The sequence below is a fragment of the Rousettus aegyptiacus genome, unplaced genomic scaffold, assembly GCF_014176215.1.
Source record: "Rousettus aegyptiacus isolate mRouAeg1 unplaced genomic scaffold, mRouAeg1.p scaffold_m13_p_2, whole genome shotgun sequence".
Taxonomy (NCBI): Eukaryota; Metazoa; Chordata; class Mammalia; order Chiroptera; family Pteropodidae; genus Rousettus; species Rousettus aegyptiacus.
The window spans coordinates 24,896,553-24,920,434 of NW_023416295.1; positions in this window are offsets into that span (position 1 = coordinate 24,896,553).

Consider the following 23,882-nt stretch of genomic DNA (forward strand, 5'->3'; position numbering starts at 1 on the left):
ATTGTATCACAGGTAGATTCATGGGTCCTCTGGCCAAGATTTGACCTAGTGGGTAACAGCCACTGAAAATGGCCACAGCTTTTAGGAGCCCTTCCTTTCTTGTATGTAAGCATAGCAAGCACTTGCAAAGTAACTTTTTATTTGTGTTTTCTCTACACGATGCTAACCAATAAGACTACTAGCAATTACAGGGTCATGCTGTTACTTTCAAATTAGAAAAAACTTCATGAGGAGCCTTGACAGTCGTGCTCTATCAAGGAAAAGAAAAATTAGCTCCTGGTTGGAGGACGATGAGCACAGACCTCCATTCTTGGAGGCCCTAGCACGTGGCAGTGTGTAGCTACTAGCTGATGACGGGAATCTTTACATGTCCTCAGCCTCGAGTTGTAGAATTCTGCCCCTTGCAAATATAAACAAACACTCTAGCACTGAGGAATATATGTGAACTTTTGGAAATGCTTTTGATCCTGAACTTAATGATCAATCCTTTTTTTTTTTTTTTGAGAGTTTGTATTTTTATTCAACTTATACTTTAAGCAATATTTCATATGTGTATATTTAATTTTAACATATTTACTAACTTATAGTTGATACATAATAAACTTAACACATGAAAAGTATACAATTTATTAAGTTTTGCCATATGCCATATGCATGCATGAGAGAAGTTATCATAATGAAGATAATGACTATGTCCCATATTCTTAAAGTCTCCTCATGCCCTCTTGTAATCTCTTTATTCACATCCCCTGCCCCCAGAGTTCCCATGGAAACACTTGTCTGCTTTCTATCATTATAGATTAGTTTGAATTTCTAGAATTCTCAAAATTTGAATTATATAATATGTAATTTTATGCTGCGGTTTGCTTCTTGGTTCAATATGATGAAGGTATGGTGTATAGCACAGGTAATTTATACTAGTCAGCTTCAGAGAGTAGTTCTCTTGTTGTGTTAATAAAATAAAATACGAAAACAAAATGAAAAAAGTTTCAATGATTAATCTTGACACAATTCAAGAAAAAATGTGTATTTAAAGTTAGACATATATGCCCAACAGTAACTTTTTGTTTCTACATAGGATAATGTATTTCTGACATGGATGCTTAAAAGATGGCTCTTAATAACGGTGTTCCCTCATTTTGCAGTGTTGATGATTAATTAAAGGACGCATCTTATCTGCTTTGCTCAGTGGTAGTATGGGGAGGAGAAGGAAAGAGAAGTAACATGATGCCTGCCATTTACAATGCATTTGCTGTGTGCCAGACACACTGCCGGGCACCTTCCCATCGTTAACCCTTAGGACACCCCGGGACGTGAGTGCTATATTGCTAATTAACAGATGAAGAGATTGAGGCTTAAGGAGGTTTTAAGCAACTTGCCCAAGATCACACAGCGAGGAAGCACCAGATTATGACCAAACTGCTCTGCTACAAACCCATGGTCTTTAAACTCCATTCTACTGTCTACTGCTTCTCTAATAGAGGAAGGCTTCTCTCCCCTTTCTTGAGAGGAGAGAAAGTAAATGAGGCCCTAGGAAGTATTAACAGAATGTGAACTGCCCACCCGGGAGAGATCCTTTAGCTCTCTCTAGCATTAGTCAGCACCGAAGGCTGTATCTGTCCTCCACCCAAAATCCCTCAGGTCTCTTTCCATTTTTAAGCACACCAGCTTCCATCTGCCAACACCTGCCTCTCTTTGTCTAAGGGCAGCCCCTTAGGCTGAAGGAGCCTGTTTTGTTCACATGGACACTATGAAGTACCTGGAAATTTATGTTTCCATCAGGGCAGCCCTTAACCAATGACTGACAGATGAAGAGGTATAAATATCCTGCCAGCTTATCTCTGATAGGACAGTCTACATGTGACCAATACTGACTCTAGACTCTCTACTGGATTAAGCCAAAATTATCCTGTGGGACTTGGTTTGATAGTGTGTCTGTGTTTGGTTTCCTTTCCTTCCAGGTCCCAGTTTCTTATTCACCCTCATTTTCCCATATGCGGGTGAAGTAGTGGGGAGAACTTCAGTGGTAGAAGAGAAGACTAATGGGTGACTTAAGCTTCACATAATTGAAATTGGTTACTATGATTAGGAGCACACTAAATTTTCTCTATTCTACTCTCAATAGACTGCCGATCAAAACAAATGAACTATATGGGGAAGAAGATTACAGATAGATATAAAGAAGACTTCTTGATTATAAAGATGATTGAACACTGAAGCTGTCCATCTCATCCTTAATGATATTTCAAGGGGAATGGACAGCTACCTAAATTACTACAAGGTAGTAGGATACAACAGTTGAGAGGATGGATTTTGCTCTCAAACAGACCTGGGTTTTGGTCCTGAATATTCCATGAGCTTCATGGTAATCTCTCAGTTTCTTCATATATAAAATGGGGATAAGACCTATCTCAACTTGTTGTTATGAAGCTTAAGTGAGATTTTATGTACTTAGCTTTTTTGTATATAGCAAGAAATCATAAATGGTAGTTATTATTATTGATTTTTATGTTTATGGATGCAGAATGGCCCTTTGCGATTCTTTCCAGTTTTATAATTATATGACTCTTTTCACTTTTCCCAAAAGCTTGACACTGGAAGCAGGATCATGGGCTGCATCATTATTGGGAAGAAAAAGAACCCAGAAGAGCCAGTAAAAAGTGCACCACCATCACTTTCCAAGGAGAATAGTTTTTACAGATAAGTGCATCATCAAAGGCAATGACCGGCTACTGGTTCTAAAAAGAATATTGCCTTTCAACTGAGTCTCACAAAATAAGATCAATTTATTAAGCTTTTATTATGTGCAAGGCATTTTATTTATCCAGCATTTATTTATACTACCTTATTTAATCCTCACTACAGTCACACGAAGCAGGTATTATCCCATTTATAGAGGACACCGAAGCTCAAAGTTGTTATTAAATAATGTTCTCAAGATCAAGTGGTGCGGCTAGATCAAGACCCAGTTTTCCATGGCTTTAAACCTCTTTCACTCCATTCCATGCAGAATTTCAGAGAACGTGTCTCTGGTAGATATTCATTCCTCTGCCCCTATAAACCCTGGCATTGGGAGGCTAGATTATATACATCATTACCTCACAGAGTAAGTTACTCAAAAGAGAATGTCAATTGAACAAGAGAAAATTTCTATCCACGTGTGATCTTCTAAAACCAAAGCAATATCCTACCTTATCATCACAACCCCTAACTTCGAAAGAGTAAACTTCAGCCCATAGATGAAAAGCTACCTGACATTTCCAAATTATCTTTTTTAGAATCTGTTAAATTGCTTGAGGAGCCCACTAGAAAAGAGCCCACTGGCAACCTCTTTGTATTCAATCCTTTGATTTCTACAGACTGCTGGGGGATACCTGGTGGTCAGATGTGGACATGTTTCAGAAGGCTTACCAGTTTTCCTAGCAGTCCTCCAATCTAATGAGCCTTGAGAGGAATCCCAAAAGATTCACGGGATTACTCCAAGAAAGACCCCTCCCTCCCACCTTCCCAAATTCGGGTGTGCCTGCCAAAGCCAGGAAGCAGAGTGAGGGGACAGCCAGACACCTCTGGCATAAAGACCAGTACCACATTGGATTTCTGCTTTTGTCTCCTGCCGAAATTTTGGAAAACTTGTTGTGAGGGTGACTACTCACTCTTGTTTCGTACATAGTTTGGGAAGAGGCCAGGCATTTCTCCACTGACTTTTTTCAGAGCAGCAATTCCCTGTGAGCCTAATGCAATTTGCACTCAAGAGGAAATGATTCCTGTGAAAGAAAGTGTATTCCATTCAAATGTTTTTTGAGTAATAATGGTAAGGATTTTGACGAAAAATAAAGCCCGAATTTGTACTGAGAGTAAGTAAGGGACAACATTTTTAGTCTTTCCGTTAGACAAAGAACTAGTATTAAGACAAGTGCAGTCAAATTCCCTGCCCTGTGTTCCCCTGTCAGGAATCCATTCTTTTTTATTATGCCATATGCATAGCTTGAGGTTATATTGGAATGCATAAATCTCTTGTGAGCCACAAAACGTTAAGCTGCCGTTGTCCTCATAATTTCATTATCTCGGTTTCTGCCCTAAAACGTTTAACACTAATTGAACACCCGAGGTTTTCCTGTGAAGTTTATTTTCTGAACATTATTGAAGTGCTGTTGATAAAAGTCAGAATTTATGAAGTCAGCACTCCTTAAAATGCCATGATAGATTTAAGCAGGAATATATATATATTTTTTTAGAGCAAGAATATTTTTTATGAATTTGCCTGGAATTTCAAAGTCTTTCAATCATTTTACATTATAAAGCTGTCTGTTTCAAAGTGTATTTTCCAAGAACCAAATTACTTTACTGAACCAACCTGTTCATCTACGGTTTCAGGTTGGACATACTTGGCTATCAGATTTAGCTTGCATTTCTGGTTGTCTCTCGATGTTTATTTTGTTCCCCATTAAAAATACTTGACTTATTCCCACCCACATACATTCTCCATGCTTCCGTTCAGGTTTTACCTGGAAAAATGCAAATATTGGCAGTTATCTCACTAATGGCAGTTCATTCTTTTTCTCTGAAAGAAATTCATTTGCATGACTCAAAGCTATCAAGCATCCTTTAGTCCTCTGAGGGAAAGAACAGTTTCCTGTAAGTTTCAAAAAAAAAATCATAATAAAGACAAGCCATGTGTTAAATCTATCTCTTGGATATTGTTTGCATTTCAATTAACTTCACATGTCTTTGTAAGAAAGTAATTTAGTTAAAAAAAAAGAGTTATGATTGGTCCGGATTTGCGTTAATATTTATGCATATGTATGCATTCACAAGTCACACACAAACACATACAATTTATGGCATATACTATTCAGAAGAGTACCTTTACAAAGCATATGACTGTATTTTGGCTTCAGAAAATGAAGCAAAAACTTAGAGTTAAATGTCCACTTCCCATTTAAAAGAAGTAAGTTGCTCCTGGTTACTATAGTAACTGCCAGAGACTAGCATTTTTCTGTCATTATTATAATTGCAAAAGAAAATAATCTATTTTAAATTATAAAGCAGGGAGATACATGCACATGTGTCCCTTAACTGGCTAAGAAAGAGGAACAGCAGACTTTTGCCACACTTGGGACTGGGACTTCACTCTCAGAAGAAAATATGGTTTCTGAAGGGCTAAGCAAGGCTAAGTTGTTTATCTTGGTGCAGGAACAATGACAGAAAAGAAAAATGATATGGTGTTTTTATCCTGGGCCTTAAAATAAGTAAAAAATTCAAAACTGCTTTCACAAGGTGATACATAACTAAAAACCCGTGATTTTTTAGTATTCTGGGAATGTAGCCTGTGTCTCATTGTACATATTCAGCCTCTGCCCTCTATTACTGTACGACCATCATCTACAAGGGATAATTTATTACACTCATAAAAGAAAAGACTTTCTCTCCCTTTCAATGAACTCTCCCTGTATTCACTCCCCCCCCCCATTAAAAACCTTTCTTTCTGCACAGAAAGGAGGTTAAAAATAAATAATACGAAGTATTAACCATGGGGGAGACTCAGTGAATTTTACTTTATATTTCAATGTAAAATTTAAATTTTCTATAGTGAATATGTACTTATTTTATCACTTGAAAAATTTAAAAACATGAAAAAATGAGATAATAAAAATGGAGAGCGCTTTCCATTTTCAAATATCTCTCCTTGCTCTTGTGCTGAACTCTAACGACATGATATTCTGTTTCCTCCTAAAATGGAAAACCAGGAGTTATTCCTCATGGTTCTTCCTATTTTCTGTTCATTGGACTTTTTTAAATCCACGACTATCCTGCCAAGCAACTGACTCATCGGATTTAAGTCAGATCTCCCAATCTCTTGAGGCCAGCTCCTTAAGCTGTTTTCCAGTGTCACATCTCTGTAGGGGTTCTGTTGAGTAGGAGCCAGCAGAGCCTACTCCCTCTGGGTAAGTTTCACAGCTGTATCCTCAAAGATCACTAAGCCCACTTTCTAGCTCAAGCTTCTGGAGGTTCTTGTGAGCATTGGCCTTACAGTCCAAGAGCGAAGAAGCAAAAAGGTGAAATTGGCGCCACCTGGGGAAATTTGAAGTCAGTGAAAAAAGTATGAACCCTTAGGCAGCAGAGCAGCTGAAGTTTTTACTTTGCGATAGCATACTCATTTTTAAAAATCTTTAACAGCAACTTAGATGATTTGCATCTTTCTCTTTTTCTATCTTACTCCTCTCCTCTATTTATACCTTTCGTCCCTCTGATCATCGTTCTTCGAAGCTATAGAAAGTTGTTATAAAGAATTCTGATAAGACAGAATTTAGTAGGACTACTTTGCCAAATATGTGATCTCTTTTGAGACTGACTATGTAAATACAGTGGCCAGGCCATGTATACCAATAGAACTCTGACTCACAACCTCTGCGGACATCCGTCCAGGAAGCTAAACCTTAAGTTGTGTAGCAATACAGTCCAAGAGAGAAGCAGCTCAGAACGGTCAGCACTAGCCTGTGGCTGTCAGCTTCCCTGTTTTCTGTCTCTGCCCCTTCCCTCCATCATTTCAATTCAGGATCAACCAGAGAGAGTTAAATATGTTCCCCACACTGTTCACATAAAACACCACACTTCTAATTAGCCCATCTCCAGCTTCCCCATTCCAATGACCTCCAACCAGAGCATATTGGAAGCCTTCCATTTTTTTCACTCTAAAGTTTTCTATTGTTCTGTCTGCCTTTGAATCTCTGACAAAATGCCATTGATGGGGGCTGACTTCCTTGCTATAGGAAGCTCCCATTAAATAGCCTGTTTGTCCTCATTCTCTTTTTAAATCTTTGTTTATCTCCATAATTCTACTACATATCCCTTTGTTTATTTCTACTATTTCAAATACTAGTAGCTCAGAATAATTCAATCTCAGGTATCCCCAAGGAATACTTCCAGGTACACCAAGAAAACATTGAAATTCAGATTTAGGAAAATTGTATTTGTTCTATAGAGAAATAGAACCCCACCACTCTACTACATTCATATTAGAGAAGAAAATTTTTATTAAAAAAAAAAAGTTCTTTGTTACTCCTTTTTTCTGTAACATCTTTATCGAGATTTAATTCACATATCAACAATTCACACATTTAGGGTACATAATTCAATGTTTTTTGTATATTTGTGGAGTTGTACAACTACCACCATATGCATTGTTTTCTTTAGGTTTCAGGACTATCAAGATTTCATCAGTCCCAGATTGAGATAGTAAAAGCTGGCATTGATGGAGTACTTTCTACGTGCTAGGTGCTGTGCTAAGTACTTGCCCCGAACTAGCCCATGGAGTCCTCATGTCACCCCTATGGAGTAGATGTTATTATCACCTTCATTTTACAGGTGAGAAAACAGAAGCACAAAGAGGTTTGACAACTTGCCTGGAGTCACATCGCTGGTCAGCAGGGAACCAGAACTCGCACTACCTCAGTATGGCTTCAGAGCTTTGCCTCAATGAAATCTGCCCTATTTAAAAAATAAATAAATACATACATAACATACATACATACATACTTACATACATACATACATACATAAGTAGTCAAATAGACTTTGCTGTGCCTGTGAGGAAACTCTTATAAAAGAACAATTTTCTTTCTTAGGTTTTCATATCCTCACTTCCTGATGTAGCCCCGCCAGCTCTCCTCAGTCAGTTGCTGTCTGTGGAGTTTGCAGTATTTCCAAAAATGATGTAAATTTCTCCCATCAGCTACTTCTTGCATAAGTTATATGTCTACATCGTCATATTTAAAAATGGCTTTCTCCTACTATTTAATTGCTCCTATTATTCTCTCTCTCTCTCTTTTCTTTCTCCTCTTTTCTTTCTCTACTTAAAAACAAAATTACTTCAATGACTAGGCCTCTTACACATATAGTATCTTCATATTTATTTCCACTAAAATGAGCAATGAACCATTTTTGTCTTAAGATGTTTTCGGTTATCCTAAATGATTCCTAAATCAGTAACTAAAAAGGCCTTGACTACATCAGTAAACGACCAAGATTCTAATTGCTTATGTGTTTATGGGTCTCTTAACATTTTCCAAATATTTTTACCTCTGTCCTTAAAATGTTTAGCATTCATCTGGACATTTCCAAGTAGTGCCTGTTTTAATGCTATTTACATCTGGTGTCTTTCCTCACTTTATATTGCCTTCTTAGAAAAAGGTTTATGTGACGGGGAGGGGAACATTCAATGTGGGGTGAAGCTATTGTCATAAAAACACTGTCATTGAGAACATCAGTTCCTCCAATCAGAGCATTACTTTAATAAGCAAAAGTTTTGATGGCTAAAATTTAAAAAATTTTGCCAACAAATTAAGATTGTGCTTTGCACTGAGCTTGGATAAAGGAGGGCCTTGGAAGTGGTTGCTTGCCAACTGGTTCCATGGAGCCCTGCTGAGCTCCAATTGGCATTTGTGCCTTATTTGTTAAGACAAAGGACAGATGCCCTGCTCACGAACTGCACAGGAGGGGTTATCGAATGGAAACTAGGTTGGCTGTTTCTCAATGACTGAATATGCTTTAGAAACCTTCCTTTTATGACTTAGATGAGATTAGCTGCCAAACTAGCTGCTGAGATTGGCCTATTGCACTGTGAAATTTGTTCAGACAGCAGCTAATATTCTCATAGGTCCTCTGCATGCTCTGGACAAATCACAGAGGAACAACCATGTCCTATAGACATGTTGGGGTCAAGGAGTGACTCGTAGTGTCCCCTCCCTTACCCCCTACCCCCAGTCAGTGTACAGGAGAGGAAACCATGTCAGGCCCCTCATGTGAGCCAGCTGCACTAATCTTGCTGACAGGGAGCTTTGGTATTAGACAGGGCCATACAGGCAGTTAATTATACCCAGAGTTAATTGAGTGGTCATATTAACAGTCTAGTCTCATGGGGTCTAAAAGAGGATTCCAGAAATTTGGGTGTATAAGACCCTCAAGACGAAGTCGAATGAGACATCATGTTCTTTTTGACCTTCCCTTTCAATTTGGAATGATGATTTCATTAATCAGGATTCCTTCCCCCTGTCATTCGCTTCTAATTGACAGATGCTAATTAAAATAGCAAACAGGATCCTCATGGGCAGTTTCTTCTGGGTTTCTTCTGTGACCATTTTATTCTTGACTGATTTAGCATGGCTCTTTCCCCTCAATTAACAGACAAGTTAAACTTTATATTCCCCTAAATTTTTATTACTCGTAATTAGGAAGTGAAAAAAAAATCATTTTGAATTTTACAACTTTAAAATGTAAAAGTAAATTGGGTACTCACATAATGCGGGACTAATTACCTAATCTGAGGTGAGCCGAAGTCGGGTTGCAAACTGTCCCTCTACTTCGCCCCAGCACCCTACTCCTAGCCAGTTTCCCATGATAAGGAAAATATTTCAAGGGATTTAATTTTTAAATTTACCTGAGAGTATAAGATTCTAAACATAAAATCATTGACCATCAACGACAAAAACATTGGCTTTCATTCTAAAGCCTCGGTGGGGCATTATTTCCATTCCTGCAGTAGATGTACTCACGTTCGTCTAGCTTCTTGGGGCCAAGAAATGTCTCATTTGGTTCTGTAATCCTGTGTAATCCAAGCTCAGCACATTATACCCACCCAGTATGTACTCAGTGACTCTTTCTCAAATGAATGACTCAACTGTATCACCCTGCTCCATCACTTACGCTTTACTTTGTGTTTAGTGCTCTTACACCTGTTTTTAGCATTCAGCTACACTTCACAGGAGTAACTTGAACACTGAGGATCAAGTTGTCGATGCTTGTAATGGCCTTTCCTAAAAGTGTTGCCTTAGTCTAATCCCATAAGAAGAAAGACTGAGTATTAAGTATTGATTATATCTTACTATGAAAACGAGAAAGAAGAAATTAGCCATTAATTAAATAATTTATATTAAAATGAAATACACTCAGTAATTACCACTAATAATATTGATTTTTTTAAACGAGGATTTTTATTAAAATGTAATTTTAATTTCTTGGCCAATATGTATTTTTTCTCCTCTGAGTGGAAAATAGCAGATTTCAACTTGTTACTAATATTTTGACTCTTAAATATAACAATGTTCTTTGCCTCAGAAGTAAGATAAAAAATTACCTTTGTGGAACTACATATTTTGGAAGGAAAGGGAAACAGGATGTTGGGGAGGAAAGTGGAATTTCTCATTTTTCATTCTTCTCCAGGAAAGGCCGTGTCATTAAATATCAACAATAATTTCCTCATTACATTAGGAAGAGATAAAACATCAGTGTAGTTGCCTGTAATCACAGTGCAGCTAAGGTTTTTCACAACCGCCCCGGAGAACTCAAAATTACTGAGAACTAATGGGTATTTACGCACTTGGGTAACACAAATGCATTTATGAGAATCACACAGTCACAGAAATGTCTCTGGAGGCAGAACAGGTTATCCTGAAAATTAGCCCTGACTCTAAGCTAACTGTAAGAAACCATTCTCTCCTCACCTAATTCATAGACGTGCCAGAAGGGCAAACCCCTGCAATCCCTCCAGGACCAGAAGAAATTTCAACAAGCCTTTGTACCACAGCTAGAAAAGGGAGCTGTGAATATTTGTGAATAAATTGTAACCAGTATTCCCTTCTGCTATGGAGTCCCCATAATAAAATTAAGGAAATTGACGTTATGGGATAACCAACAATCCCTCTTGGTTTGCCTGGAACTGAGGTATTTCCAAGGAAGTGGGATTTCTGTGCTAAAACTGGCAGCCTTGAGTAAACCTGGACCATAAGAACTATCCATTTCTGATTACATGTATTTTGGGCTCCACCGAGTTAGGGTTATTTAGACACAAAGCAATTCTTCTGGTTCAGAAAATAGTGGCATTTTAGGATCCTAAATTTGGGGATGAGGTTAAAAATGGAGAGAACTAACCTGCTGGGGGGCGAGGGGGCAGGCGCGGGGAGACTATTGGCTGATATTCTCAGGAGAAGAATGAGGTAGTGCTAGATTTAAAACAAAGGGGAAGAGCTATTTAAACACAATCAGTCTATGAACCACCCCAGTGTCCAAGCCATCTCCATCTCCTCATCCCAAGGCAGAAAGTAGATTCTCTTACCCCTTTTTTCATCTAGTGGTGTCAGGATACTCATTTCTCCCTTAAAGCCTGGTTTTAATGCTTTTTTAAACTAACTTTTATATGCAAACATTGGTGGAGGTACATCAAGTGTTTAAATCTGTACCCTGTAGAGATGGCCTTACTTAGGGCTTTTCTCCCATGAACTTCCCCGGCATACAGTCATCAGACATTGACCAGGGAATAGTTGGCAGGCAGAGGAATTCAAAGCTCTTGGTTAAGATTTCTTCCCCTTTGTTTTTCTGCATTGGCAATGGCTCAGCCCATAACCATCTTGCACTTGTATCTACCAAATAGGACAGTAAAGATATCTTTGGTGACAGGGTACAAGCGGAAGCCAGGTTCCACTCTTAAATTTTTTAGCGTTCTGATAGGTGCCATAATCCACAAAAAACATTAACACTCAGAAAACTAATGTAATATGAAGCCCTAGAGGTTGAATTTGCTCCTGTGAATGTTTCCACTCTTTACTGTGTGGTGGAAAGAACCCAAAACAGGGAATAGATTGTAAAATACTGCAACGGAGAAGGCGACTTACAATGTAAATTAGTCCTGTTTCTTTTTGGAAGTAGGCTAGAAGCATCTATCACTTTGTTTCCAAAATAGCAGATAATAATAATAATAATAATAATATCCCCAAGTTTCTAGGTACTAGATTGGCATCTGCTCAATGTTCCTGCCTAGACTTGAAGTGTCTACAACCACTGAGACGAGGGTACTAGCAGCAGCAGTTGTTTTTATTAAGAGACATAGAACTTATGTGGCTACAGATATTTTTGCAGTGCAGGGGTCAGTGTGCCTCAGTTTTAGAGCCAGAGTTATTTCTAGAGGTGTGAAACCTTACACAACTTGCTCAACCTACCCATGCTTCAGTTTTCTCGTCTGTAAAATGAGGATAGTAATGGTCGTGATCCCAGGAGGTTATTGAGAGAGTTCAGCAAGAGAAGGCATGCAGAGTGTTTAGCAGAGAACCAGGTCCACGGGACTATACATTTTTATCATAGCCTCTTGCACTTGCAGAGCACAAGGGACTGTTAATGATGGCACACATCCACATTCAGGACTTAAATCAGTGGTCTCAACTCAGTGGAGCGTTTGAAAAATACTAAGATCAGTGGTTGTGGAGATTTGGGGATTTGGGGAAGGGTGAGTAGGTGGAGCACAAAGAATTTTAGGGCAATGAAATACCCTGTATACTACTATAATGATAGATACATGTCACTATACTTTTGTCTAAACCCGTAGAATGAACACCACCAAGAGTAAATCGTAATGTGAACTATGTATGGACTTTGGGTGATTATGTGTCAATGTAGGTTCATCAATTGTAAGGAATGTATCACTCTGGTGGAGGATGCTGATAAGGGGGGAGGCTGTACATGTGTGGGGGCAGGGGGTATTTGGGAAATCTCTCTACCTTCCTCAATTTTGCTGTGAACCTAAAACCGCTCTAACATTTTTTATTAAAAAAAAAAAAAAAAAAGAAATAGAAAATACCAAGAACTAGGCCCTTCCTAAGACCAATTTAATTATAATCACTGAAGAGCAAGGCCCAGAACTTGATGTTTTTAAAGCTCCTCAGGTGATTCTCAAGAGCAGACAAGGTTGAGAACCAATGATTTACAGACTCTGTTGGTTGTGGCTTAAGATCTAATAGAAATTAGTTGCTTCGTGATTGCCAACAATCAAGTTAGCCAACAGGTGATTCTACTAAGATTCAGGCTATAAAGGGTGTGAGCAGAGTTCTGGGACAATGGTTTCCAACTTGATCCCCACCTTGAACTGGTAAATTTTTAGGGGGAACATCACAGAGCAAGGCAACAAGGCTCTGAGAGTTGAGAGGTGGTGGTGGCAAGTAGGAGGTAATTCTTGGCTCCTTCTCAAGTGGTTTCTCAGAGTCCCCCTGTTCTTTCAGGAAACATAAAAAGTTGAGAAGCTATGACTTTGGAGTTCTAAATTAGAGTTCAAACTGGAGTACATGTTCCCAATGGAGCAAAAAGGAGGATCTAACTTGCAAATCGGACCACGATCATGAATGAGCAGTTAGGAAACACACAAACAGCACATCCAGCTCAGAAAGATAGTAACATCGATTTCTGCTTCCTGACCTCAAAGTCGGGAGATGGTTCTGAGTTCTATAAACTTAGCTGTTTAAGAATGATCACATCACTTTGGGGAGCTGGTTTAGCCTCTTTAGATTAATGAGGATATTTGAATTTGCATTAAGCTATCACTTGCATCTTAAAGCCCTGTTGTTTATTTAAGTATTCTCTGAGCTTATGTTTCCCCTACTTTAAAATAGGAATAGTAATACCTACTCCTTACTTTCCTCAAAGGAAATTTGTGATGATAAACAGAAATAATGTTCCACATAAAATTCAGTTTGAGCTCCTAGAAAATCAGGCATAACTTAAATCAAGGTAATATTATTGTCATGAAGGAAGGTGCTGGAACGAGTTAATATTTTTATTCTTATCAAAGTACCGTGTTTCTGCACAAAGAATAAAGCTTCCTCAGGAGAGATTTCTCTCAAATATTATCCAGTAAATCCCAGCATTCCATTCTTTCTAATGAGCCACACGTTGAAACTTGCTGCCAAGACCTATAAAACGCCCAACAATAGTACGGCGGTCAAAAAAGTTTATGTTAACCTTAAAATAAGTTTCAATCTATACCCTGACATGTTTAATAATGTTTCCAGTCTCCTCCGCTTTGAAATGAATGCTTCATTGAAGTGAGCAGTGTATGCATTTCGCACATTTGGCTTGCTATTGTTTTTCAGGCCACTGACACTTTTCTACAAGCCCAGTTTAACAGACCTATGGGGTTTATGATTATAGAAAATAACATTGACTAAAGCCTCCCAGTTGAATCTTAAATACTTTTTTTCTTTCTTTTCCATAATGGACTGTTCCAGTATTATTAAATTGCAACCAATTTTGGACCACCTTTCACATCTCTTTGAAATGGTTTTTTTTTTTTTTTTTTTACACTTAAGCTCACTATTTCTTTTAGCTAACTATTCTTTCCAAAGACTCTTATTAACATTTCAAACCTGATCATATATTACAGCTCTGAGGTACATCAGATCTTTTGTACAGCCTGTCTCCCAAAATGTTCTCAAATGTTAAAACAGGAGAACAAACAATGCACTCTAATTTGTTGAAAATTCTGCTCTACAAAATTTAGGCATACAGCATGACTAAAAGCTGGATGGGAAGAAGAGGCAGAAGTGTGGGGAAGGTACAAAATGTTTTCAAAGAACTGAGAAGTCAGGGATGTGGAAGATAGCAGGCAAAGTGATATTTGTACAGATAACAATGATACTTGGTGGACACAATGCTGTTTTGGTGGAATGATTACGATAATTAAAATATTATCATGATCTTTGTTGTGTGTTCACTTAGGGAGTTTCTAATCAGCAGACGGTAATTGACTGATGCATCTCTATACTACTGTTAAACATCTCTTCCCTCTTGGTCTCCAGAATGCTTTACAGTTTTCTAGTAGGCAATAAAAATGACAGGAAATTGATGTCTACTAGAATAGAGGTTCATCAAGGAAAGCAGAATAGAAATCTTATGTTCAATCGCCATTCATCCTACGGAAGCAGTATTTCAATTTCCTTCTAAAGAACTGCTTCCTCTTGTAAAGCCCACATTGTATGGGTGGGAGTAGACATATTGCATTTCCCCACAAATGTATATATGGCCCAATAATAGCCAGGGAGATATCATGAAATTCTGCACCTTTCCTATGGAATGTTCTAGATCAGTAGCAACCATCTTGTACCACAAGATCTTTCCTTAAAAATAGAATCCACATATTTTAGGAGGCAGCGGTAAGAGATGCTAAAGAGAGGCTGGGACCCAGTGACATCACTTGAACAGCCCTGAACTGTTAAGTTATGTGAACCACTAAGCTGACTGTTTGCTCAAGACATTTTAGATCGAGTTTTTTATTACTTATGACCAAAATAGCCTATTTAATATTGGCAAAATCTGTGTTTTATTTACTCTATTTCCCCAGAGCCTAACTTGATAACTGGCACATAGTGGGCTCTTGATAAATACTTATGAAACCGTATTGATTTTTTAAATGTCCCTGTCAGCAACAAAACTGTTCTCTCTCATCTTCACTTAATGCTTTATTCATAGGGTATCCAACTGCCCCAGCCAGCAGAGAAGAGGAAGCAATGCCAAAACATTGAAAGAAATGAAGAATATATTTCCTTACATAAGATTGGGGTCTCTCACTTACTGCATGCCTAAGACACTACCCCAAATAATATAAAAATAGTTATTTAATGTCTTCACTCTTCCCTTGAATTTTCCTGGCCAGCTGAATGATTACATGGCTTTCTTCACCAGCAGAAACCTTCCTCTCCTCATCAGCTTTGTTCTAGCACAATATCTCAAAATAAATTTCCATTTATTTCGGAAGTTATTACCCTGCCATTGAATAACGAGGTTACTGACATTTGGATTTTTGACTTGGATTCCTCTAGTAGCATACTGCCAAACAATTAAACCAAAAGAACATTTTTATAATAGAACATTTGTAACTGGGAGTTGGGAATTAGTGGAAAATCAGAAGCCTCTGACTTTTTCTTGGCTTTTCCGGTAAGTTCCAGCATAACTTAGGTAAGCCATCACTTTACTTGGTTTTACTGCCCTCCCCTCAAGTCTTTGAAAAACAGAGCTAGAAATAGCTCAGAGTAGCACAGTCACATTGATTCAGCATTGAGCGGACACTATATGAAGAAAGACTTAAATAACAGAACCTTCATTCTGTAACTATAACAGTGGATAAGCTGAACACTGATTTGTTTATGAAATACTAAGGTACTGGGAGATACAGAAAAAAAATGCAGAAGGTATATTTGAGTATAACAATGAGTTCTATTTTCTACAGCAAGAGTAAAATTAATTTTTTTAAATCCATGAATACAAGACCCATAAATGAATTAAGAGGAAGTTTAGAGAATTGGGATATATTCCAGAAAGAGAGAGAAAGCTGGTCTTGATTAATCTGGGTCTGACTCATAAAAAAAAAAAAAACAACTTACATTTATTTATCTGACCATAAAATAAATTCAAAGGCTCTTATAAGGACTCTGTTGCTGAGCCCTGAGAATACTCACATAAGGAAGACATAAATAGAAATGTTTTTATCTCAATTCACGGGCTTTGAGAGCTGAATAGTTTACTGCTAGTTACTAGTTGTAAAGTCCTTGGAAATTTCTTCTACTTACCTGTGCCTCAATTTTTTTATCAGAAAAAAATGGGAAGATAATAGTGACCGCCTGTTTTAGATTCCTGTTGCTGCTGTAACAAATTACCACAAACTTGGTGGCTTAAAGCAACACAAATTTATATTATCTTATAGTTCTTAAGGTCGAAAGTCAGAAAAAGATCTGATTCGGCTAAAGTCAAAGTGCCTGCAGGGCTGCGTTTCTACTAAAGGCTTTAGGGGAGAATACATTGTCTTACTTTCTTCCAGTTCTAGAAGCTGCCCAATGCCTTGATCCACGGCCTCCTTCCATCTCTAAAGTCAGCAAATACATCACTCCAACCTCTGCTTTTGTTTTCACACTTTCTAATCTGACTCTGACCTTTCCACCTCCCTCTTTCATTTATAGGACACTTGTGATTATGTGAGCCCACCCACAGGTTAATCTCCCCATGTGAGACCCTTAACTTAATCACGGCTGAAAAGGCTGAGGCTGAAAAGTTCGTTTGCCATGAAAGTTAACATATCCACATTACAGAGAGATCTTTGGAAGAGGAAAGAGTTCTTTCTCTTACTACTTACCATACTACCCAGGGGTTGTTAGGAAAACAAAGTGAGACAATGCTCATAGTAAATTTAGTACAGCACCTTGAAAGTAATAAGCATAAAATAATTGCTAGCTGTTGTCATCGTGTTCGTTGGCAGCTCATATCATTAGTCTTAAGATTTCTCATAAATGAACAGATAACCCACATTTTTATGCTTTCCTCTCTGCCCCCCCCTCCCACCAGTGTTCCAGTTCTCTTGAGCTGAAATAACCCAAAGACCCATTTGGTCAACCAGTCCAATCACCATGCCAACCAGTGCCCCCTTAGTCATCTGTCTTCTGCATTAAGCCTATCTTGATGAGGACCTCTGAGTCGCACAGGAAACCCAATCCATTCAAGAATTGCTTTACTTGTTAGAAAAGGCTCTCCTGAATTTTAAGTAATCTACCTCCATGTGCTTTTTCCACCTGAGTTTTAATTAATCCACCTCCATGTGCTTTCACCACAGGTCTATGGCCAGAGTCACTTCTAATCTCTCAGCCATGTGAAAGACCTTTAGATGCCTAAGGACTGCATCATGTCCCTACTCCATTCTCTCTTTCCCAGTCTAAACATGTATGGGATTTCTTGGCATAATACCTCTGCTATCTGAAACGTAAATTCAGAAATGTTTGTGATACTCCGGATTTTTTCTGACCACTCATCAATAACTCCCCTTCCATCTACCCCTCCTCAACTCCACCCTCTGAAGTTATGAACAATCCTCTTACTATGACACCCTATACTTAAGAACTCCTAGGAAAGTATCATTACAGAAAGAATGGTCATTGTTATCACATGCCTAACTCTTGTTTCTTATAGATTAAACTTTGAGAGATATTTTTGCTTTATTTTTCCAGTGTTTTATATCATCATGAAAAAATCAAGGTAAATATATTCCACTGACGCTAGCAATTTTAAAAATATAATTGGCTAAAAGTAGGCTCTTATATATGCTATTGATGAAAATAGCTAGATACAACTTGTATAGAACTCAACATATGAAAGTTCTTTCAAATGTCATATCTTTTCTCAGAAACTCCATTTCCCAGGATTTATCCCCTGAATATGACAAAAAGGGCACACATATATTTATGGAAAGAATGTTTATTATAACATTACTTATAATAGTAAAAGAATAAAAAGAAGCAGTCTAAATGTCCAACAACAGGGAATTCTTAAACGAATCATGCCATGTTATGTGATAAAGCACTGTTTTAAATTACATTTTAGGACAATAAAATTGTCACGGTATTCAATGAAGAAGGAACCATATAAAATAGAACGTACAGTTTGACTCCAATTTGTGAAAAGTTAAAAACAACAACAACAACAAAAGTGTATGTGTGACATAGAAAAAAGACTTAATGAAAATACCCCAAGATATTCATGGTGATAATTTCTGCCTGACTTGTAGTTTTTGGCTTAACAAAATTTAGTGGAAAGTACAGAAACTTCCTATAGCCCCCTTTGCCTGCATATATGGACAGCCTCCCCCACTATAAACATTTGCACCAGAGAGGAGAAGATGGAAGTATGTGTGGCCACCAGAATGAGACCTGAATGGGAGAACTCATGGAGAGGGCCATGAAAACTACCCCTTTGGGGAGGCTATTGCCTCCCGGCAGCTGTTACCTCCGTGGGTCTGCACTCAAGCTCCTGGTGGCAGACTTGGGGTCACTGTGGGTTCATATTGCCAGGAGTCAGATCAAGAACAGCATGCAGAGCCGAGAAAAAGGAAAAAGCTGGGCCCGATGGGTACCTTCTGTCTAATGGTCACAGTATTTGATCATGAGACCAGCTTCTGCTTCATGTCTGCTTTTCAAACACCACACAAGTTCCCCTTTTGATCAACTCTAATTCGAACTACATAGGGAAGGGAATTTTGGGAAACACAGTCTGGGCCTTAGCCAAGTTGATGAACTCTAGTACAATATAACTACTGAGTGTATATTTTTTGTCTTTTTATTTTCTGGTGTTTAGTTTATAGATATTTCATGCAAACCACAGCTTGCCTGAGAGCACCTTCTGGATAGCCAGTCCCTGCTCTGACTTAATCCTATGAGAAGACAGAAGCTACCCCAAGACTCACACTTCTAGCCCAAGTTTGACATGGGTTCGCAGAGCTCCCAGAGCTATATGTACTTCTTCCATCTTTTTCCATGCTGATCACTGCTTCCTGAACATAGTCCCCTCTCCTAGTGGAGCACACGTTCAAGCTATACCTGGATTGCCTGAGTGAGGAAATCATTTTTCCTCTCTGCCATTCAACGATCTCCCTGTAGCTATGATGCCATCCTTCATGGGACCTTGAAAAATCCTTCCTTATACTTCACAGATTTTTTTTCTCTCAGGGAAGCTGAGTGCTGCAAAGATCAGAAAAACAAGGGTTAACTTTGCTCTTTTGTGACTGACAGTGCTGTAGGCTATGACAAGCAATCTTTCATTGTAAGACTAGATAACAATGGAAATAAGGCATCCTTTATTTTTTTATAGAATACAATATTTGCCATCTCTTGTTAGGGAACATGATGCAATTAAACTACCAATCTTACACTCTGTGTTTCTCTCTCACTCACAACTTATTCAAACAAAATGTTGGCTGATACTTTAGAATCTCTCAGGCAACACTCGAAGTTGGAAATGTTGGCTTTATTCTGTCTTGTATCCAACTTCCAGTTTAACAACAACAAAATAAAAAAATATATATATAAGAGAAAGAAGGCTTTCCTTGATTGCAAATTCATATGGAAGGTTTTAAATTTTTTGCAGACAAATTGCTTTAGGTACATCGACTTCCTAATTTGCGTGTGGCTAATTGGATTGTCTGATTAAAGGAAATGGCTATTGTTCCAAGACAGAAATGGCTGGACTAGGGTCTTCTGGTGGCTGGAAAGGCATCTTGTGTGTAATCCTACACCTCTGATTTGATGTGATTAGTGGTATGTAAAGCCAAGGAAAGCCATAAGACTTCTCAAAGCACCCGTACTGGTGAGGATGTGTACTGGTGAGAATGGTCTTCCCACAGCGTCAGGGATTCTCCGGAGGTCTTCAGAGTCTAGATCCAGAGTCTTACACCAGCTGCCCTGGTGCACCCACACTGGGACTCCGCTAACGCTGGGACGTGAATAGGCCAGCCACCCAACCACTAGGGGTCTCAATTGCTTTGAAGATGTCACTACCATTTTGCAGCCTTGCCTATCTGTATTAAACCATTCTTCCATAAGCTTAAAAACGTTGAATGTATTAAGCCAACAGGCATAAAAGTTCTGTTTGATTTATACTTTCACTGCTAATGCTTTGATGATATGGAAGGCCACATGATCCTAGATTTGGTTTAAGCTTACGATATGCCATCTAGATGAGAGAGTGGCATGTCTCTAAATAAGGGCTCAGTGCATTATAATTTTGAACTCGTCTCATTTTTTTACCTTAATATCTGATGTCCCCAAATAAAAGTCAAGGGAATAGAAAATATTACCTAAAGCAAAGCTAAAATTGCATGTTTTAAATTTTTATGTCAGGAAATGCAAAATTAATACTCTCCTTGCGATATTGCTCATTAATACTGTACTTAGACTAAGCTGTAGTTTTAATGGCCTAATTCAAAAGAGTGGAAAATTTTATTTTGCTTAATTTAAATCATTTAGATGTATGAGCTCTTTTATTTCCACTGGCACTTTTTCACATTAAGTGTAATAGGGAAAGAAGTCGATCTCAAACTCTCTCATAGAACATAAACTCTTGATGAACTGAAACAAAGTTGAGCCTCTGAATACTTATAACATAATGAACTGGATGGAGAGCAGGCCATTTGAAACTCTGCAGACTCGGACACTCTAGGGGGATGTCCACATGATTGGGTCAGAGAAAAAGTACAAAGCTACTTGGAGGTCTTATTTTTCGGAATGACTTATTCAGAACAGCTGTGAAAAAGTGCCAAGATTTCAAGAGCATGAAAGTGGTGATGATAACCCGGAAGCAACATTAAGGCTGGTAAAGGGAGAGTTAATGGAACAAGGTCCCTGCAACAGCAGGCCCAGCTTCTAGTCAAAAGGCAGTCCGTAATCCCTGCAGCATAGCAGGGTGATGGCTTAGGGAGTCTGGACTCTCGCTCCAGCCCTGCTACAACCTGTCCTCAATTTTCTTGTCTATAATATGAGGGCACTGGGCTGGAAGAACTCTAAATTCCCTGCTAGCTCTGGCATTCTAGTCTGTGGTAAAACAGGTCCAAGGAAACTAAGTTTCAGTCACTGTTATAGCAATGCATAAGAAATAGTCATTCATTCATTAAATAGCTTATATATGAATAGTGTTACAAGTAACGGCATGATTCACAGTATTTTTCCTATAACAATGGCTACGTGGCATAAAAAAGCAAGCATTCAGGATGTCTCCCAAAACAAGATGCTTCACTGTTCTTAATATTTCTTATGAATACTATTGTGCTCTATAATACTTTTGGCCCAAATGAAACTGATCTAAATAATGAAAAATATGCACATTTTTAAAGATAATCTAGAAAGAAGGTATCAGTGTTAGTCAGTGACTTCCTGAGAAATTCTTCTGTACTTTCGTTCATTTTAGCACTGAGTAATATTCTATTATCTGGATGTACCACCATTTATTTATCCATTTCATCTACTGAAGGAATTCTTGCTGCTTCCAAGTTTTTGGCAATTACGAATTATGCTACTGTAAACATCCATGTGCGGGTTTTTGTGTGGACATAGGTTTTTAGTTTATCTTATACTTCACAGAGATGTCTATAAATACAGGACTATGACTGCTGGATTGTATGGTAAGAGCTTGTTTAGTTTTGTAAGAGACCACCAAGCTGTCCTCCAAAAGCTGTACCATTTTGCATTTCTACCAGGGATGAATGAGAGTTCTTATTGCTTCACATCCTTGCCAGCATTTGGTGGTGTTGGTGTTTTGGATTTGGGCCATTCTGATAGGTGTGTAGTGGTATTACATTGTTGTTTCTGTTCCTTTGTTCTCACAGTGCAAATATATTAAATGGAATCAGGGTCCAAGATTAATAGAAGAAGGAAATATTTATATTTTTCTGTAACAATTTCTTCTCCAGCATATCAACATACAACCATTATTGGATCGTCACACTCACTTTTAGAAAGTAAACTGACTTCAGCAGTAATTCTGCAATGAGAAAGGAGAACACTCAGACCAAGTTAACTGCAGAAATAGGGTTAGATACACAGAAGACGACAGGTTAGATAAATAGACTTATCATGAGAAACGTATCCATCAGCATAGAAATATTGCATAAAGGAAGGTGTGGGATTCTGATCAGGATGTAGTTTATTATTTAAGAGTAAGACAGGAGCAAGACTGCCTAAGTTCAAACATCACCACTATCACCTCAACATTAATAGCTGTGTGACCTTGGGTAAATTACCTAGCCTCTCTGTGTCTCAGTTATAGACTTTTAGGTCCAGCCTCTCACTCAACAATTCTACTTACATGTCAAAGTTAATATGTCCAAAACCAAACTCTTTATTTCCACCCCTGAAAATTTGGTCTTCCCACAGTTTTCCACAACTCAATAGAAAGAAACTTCTTTCTATTAAAAATGGCTTGGATTCATCCTTGACTCTTCTTTTTCTCTCATATCCCACATCCAGTATATCAACAAAATCCTACTGGTTCAAACTTCGAAATACAACTCCAAATGGACCACTTCCCACCACCTCTATTTCTACTACCCTGGTCCCTCATCATCTCTCATCTGGACAATTAAAATAACCTCCAATATGGTCTCTCCTTTCCCACTTTTGTACCTTAATAGTCCCTTCTGCTCAGAACATCTAGAATATCCTTTTAAGCCCAAGTTATAATATGCCTTACCTCTGCTCAAATAGCTTCAATGACTTTCCATCACTGAGTAATCTCTAAAATCCTCATCTTGACCTATAAGACCCTCCCAGATAATCTCCTTATATTTCTTTAACCTCAGAATCTACTTTTCTCCACATTACTCACTCTACTCCAGCCACAATGACCACCTTGAGATTCCTAGAACAAGCTAAGAAAGCTATTCGCATTACCTTGAACTTACTTTCTTCAGATATTTATAAAGGTAACTCTCTCCCTTCCTTCAAAATTCTGCTCAGATGTTACCTTATTAAAGAGACTTCATAACAGCATTATTCAGTGTCCAGGACATGGAAGCAACTGAAATGTCCTATGATAGATGACTGGATAAAGAAACTGTAGTACATACATACAATGGAATATTACTCAGCCAAAAGAAGAGATGAAATACTGCCATTTGCAATAACATGGATAGACTTCGAGGTAATCATGCTAAGTGAAATAAGCCAGGCAGAAAAAGTAGAAAATCACATGATATCACTTATATGTGAGATATAAATCTAAAAACAACAAATGAACATGACAAACAAACAGAGACTCATGGACATGGACTATAGACTAGTGGTTACAGAGGGTGGAGGGGCAGGGGAGGGCGAAGTGGGTGAAGGGGATCAAATATAAGGTAGCTGAAGGAAACTGGACTTTAGGTGATAAACACACAATAGAATATACAGACACCAAATTATAATGTACACCTGAAAATTATATAATCATATTAACCAATGTTATCCCAATAAACAATTTTTAAGAAGTAAAAAAAAAATTAAAAATTAAAAATTGTAATAAAGAGACTTCCTTAACTCTCCTATATAAAACATCACTCTCCCTCAACACTCGCCTCTTCTCCTTGTACTTCCTAGCACTCCATCTGATATACGCATGTTTATTCATTAACTGTCTGTGTCCCCTTACTAAATGGCAATCTGCATGATAGCACAAACTTTATCTGGTTTGTTCACTGCTGGCCTCCCAATGCCTAGAGCAGTAGGTGTTTATAAATATTTGTTTAATGATTGAATAAATGAATGTGAAAATATGAA